This window comes from Cervus canadensis, chromosome 8 (assembly GCF_019320065.1).
Source record: "Cervus canadensis isolate Bull #8, Minnesota chromosome 8, ASM1932006v1, whole genome shotgun sequence".
NCBI lineage: Eukaryota > Metazoa > Chordata > Mammalia > Artiodactyla > Cervidae > Cervus > Cervus canadensis.
The window spans coordinates 47,206,333-47,210,139 of record NC_057393.1 but is presented as its reverse complement, the minus strand read 5'-3'; the positions used below and the strand labels follow the sequence as shown (position 1 = coordinate 47,210,139).

At 37.5% G+C, this 3,807-nt stretch overlaps 1 pseudogene; it reads left to right on the top strand.

Moving 5' to 3' along the window:
* LOC122446792 overlaps positions 1-3,146 on the top strand; it is an 11,546-nt pseudogene extending 8,400 nt beyond the window's left edge.
* The last annotated feature ends 661 nt before the right edge of the window (positions 3,147-3,807 follow it).

The window sequence follows — 3,807 nt, the reverse complement described above, 5'->3', positions numbered from 1 at the left end:
AAAAAAAAAAAAAAAGTAAATGGAGATTGAAAAAGTCTTGTTCACCTGTGGTGGTTACTGTTGAATGTACCAGATAGTGCCCTGAACCTAAACTTGACATGGAATGAAAAAAAAATCCACACTTAATGCCACAGTTATTTACATATGTTTGTCCTTTAAGTATGGACAGATTTCAGAGAATTCAGGGCAATGATCAGGCTACTAATAACTCAGGGGACCAAATAGTGCCCACAGATACAACACTGTCTACCTGTTTCTAATTTTCAATAGTTTGGAAGTGTGATGAGGAAGAAGAAAGGTTATTCTCTAATCACTCCTTTCTCTAGTCACTGTTCAAATTACCCACCCCCAGCACTGGCCTACCCAGTCAGAGGTCCAGGAATCCTACTTTCATTTCCATCCCCCTTTCTTTCTGCAAGAACCAGCTCTGTGGCTTTAACTTAGAACTTGAGTCTATCTTTGTGATAAAAAATCAATATATCTGGAGTCTGTTTTTCTTTTTATGTGCTAACTGATTTTTTGATCTTTAGAAACCTACAGATTTATGATTACCAAGACATACAGAATAGAAAAGACTAATCATAAATGTGGGGACACATATATAGAGAAGTTTTATGTCCTCATTTTTGTATTTTTGGACATAGAATGTACAAAGCACTGCAGGTGTTTAGTTTAGGGACAACTTGGGGGAAAAACTGTGAGACTTTCTTATGCTCCAAAAAGGGGAAGAGAGAAGAGGGAGGAGAGAAACACTGGCCAGAAACAAGAATTTTCACAGAAGAATTATAAAGCAGTGGTTGGGGAGGGAATGGAAGTTTCCCATCTCCTGATGCTCCTTGCATAAACATCCTTGGGAGGACTTGTCTCTGGCATTCAGCCACTATCTATTGACTAGTCTCTTGGAACATGGCTCCTAGAACATCATACAGAGCTTGGAGTAAGGGAAAAATATTAGAACTAGAGGAGTTGCAGTTGCTGATCTTGCCATAGTAATCAAACAACTGAAAGAATGTTTCAGTAAGAATCTTGTTAATAGTCTAGGTTCTATAGAGTGATATTTTAGAGTCAATAATTTACCTCCAGGAGATTAAATAGCAGCTGTCCTGATATTTAGGGGATGTTTTATAAAATACTCATGAGAGTTTCAGAAAAGTCACAGTTAAGGAAAATGTGTTTTTCTTCCAGGGCATATTCTATCTTTGTTACTAAATGCTTAATTTCAATATTTAACACTCTAATTTCAGAGTTGATTTGTATTTAAAGAACAAATGTAGAAAGCTCTATTTCTGAAAAAAAATTGATTGTATACAACTACTGCTCTCTGCATGTACTTGGTATAACGTATATATTGTCTTGTCATTCAGGAGGATTTATAAGAGATATGCATTCATGCTCAGTCCACTAAATCACGTCCAACTCTTTGCAACACCATGGACTGTAGCCCACCATTCTCCTCTGTTTACCGAATTTCCCAGGCAAGAATACTGGAATGGTTGCCATTTCCTCCTCCAGGGAGTCTTCCCAACCCAGGGATCAAACCCATGCATCCTGCATTGGCAGGTGTGTTTTTTTGTTTGTTTGTTTGTTTTACCATGGAGCCACCAGGGAAGCCCATAAGAGATTAGCTTCTCCTTTATTCATACAAAATGCTGCCAAGGGAATAAACTTGAATTTCAATAAATCTGAGTCAAATCCTTAGTTGAGTGATTTCAGGCCATTTACTTAGCTGTTTAGGGCCTCATTTGCAGATGGAAATTCCATTCCTCTGTGTGTGTGTGTGCATGCATGTGTACATTCACGCTCAGGCCTGTTGTACTCTTTGCAGCCCCATGGACTGTAGCCTCCAATCTACTCTGTCCTTGGGATTTTCCAGGCAAGAATACTAGAAAATTGCCATTTCCTCCTCCAGGGGATCTTCCCAACCCAGGGATCGAACTCAAATATCCTGTGTCTCCCGCATTGCAGGTGGATTCTTTACCTGCTGAGCCATCAGGGAAGACCCATTCCCATAGGAATAATGAGTGAGTACCCATCTCATAGAATTGCAAAAATTAAATGAAATAAGTTTTAAATGAATATTAGCTACCATTATTATTAACTGTGTAGATTAGATCTCATTAAGTGTCAGAGGTAAGATAAAAATTAGGTAGTCTGGCTTGATACCTTGGTCTTAGAACCACTGCATTATTCTCTATATATGACATACAATGGATATTCAGAGAAGAGTTAAGATGAAAGAGGAAGATGCTTTTGCTCATTGAAGTATCAAAGATCATCTCAGAGACAGTAACATTTAGTTTCTTAAAATGTTTATTGTATGTGTGTGTGCTAAGTCACTTCAGTTATTTCCACCTCTTTGTGACTCTATGGACCACAGCCTGCCAGGCTCCTCCATCCATGGGATTCTCCAGGCAAAAATACTGGAGTAGATTGCCATGGCCTCCTCCAGGGGATCTTCTTGACCAGAGATCAAACTCACGTCTCTTACATATTCTGTAACATTGGCAGGCAGGTTTTTTTTTTTTTTTTTAATCATTAGCACCACCGGGAAAGCCCAAAAAATGTGTACTAAAACATTAAAAATTTGGAGGCTGTGGCAGGAAAAATGGAGGACAGGAAGGTGGCAGAGCAGTGAACTGGGGCCACCAGAGGGTCTCAAGAAGCAGCAAAAAAATCTGGGAAAGCTAAGACTGTTTCTTCCAGTAATGGAGGGGGAAATACAAGCCTTAGTGCTGAGAATCAATAAGTAGAAGAAGCTGCAGACCTCCCACCAAAGCCTACTAAGATCTCCAACTTTGGATTTCCTGAACTTGGAGGTAGTTGGCAGTCTACCAGCTTGGTAGGTAGTCAGATGACAAAGAAAGCCCTATCCATTGAACATGGTTTAAGTAAGCCTAAAGAAACCTTTCCAACACTTACTCCAATAACTATTTTGGTAGCAACAGCTTAAATGAGGATGAAAATAGTGAACCAGAGGAAATGTCTCCAGAGGCAAAGATGAGAATGAAGCCTACTGGATGGGATACACCAACATCAGCAGGACCAAATTCCATCAATAAAGGACATGAGTTTTCTGATAATTAGAATAGCTATGAAAGTGAAATATAAGATCTCATCTTAGAAATGTCTATGACCAAAATGATTAAACTGTGTGTTTTGAAAATGGGGCATGGGGTGGGTGTAAAGGTAAAAGGAACACTTTCCTTTTTTAAAGAATGGCATTAGACTCTTTGGAGCAGTGTTTTTTCTTTTAAAGACTGAGTGGTACACTAATAAGTGAGAATTTGAAATTAGAGGTAATTTGTGTTTTATATACAAATTTTAAGACATTTACTAATTTTGTAGTTTCATGTGATTAGTTTCCAAAGTTAATAGATAATTTAAAAAATCAGAAATGTTATCTTTCTAAGAATTGCATATTTTTAGATACAACCATTAGCACATTAAGAAGGCAGCAAAAAGTTGTCTGTTTAAACTGTAAGCAATTGCTCTAACTTAACTCCTGTGTTACCAATGCTGTCTGGCTCCCAGGAACAAACACAGAAAGAAGGGAGTATTTGTATTGGGAGGAAAATGTTACTGGATATATTAACTGAAAAAATAAATTAGATAAAATTAAAATACAGCTCTTTTTTCCCCTAATGGCATTTATTTTGCTTCAAATCATCAGAGACTACTTATTGCATTGCTATCAGTGGATACAGATGTGTACCAAGCTCTTTAAAAAGAATATTTAAAAATTTATATAAACCGTTGAGAATTTAAAATAACATGCTTCATTTTAAAGGGTCTTCTCTATCTTTATTA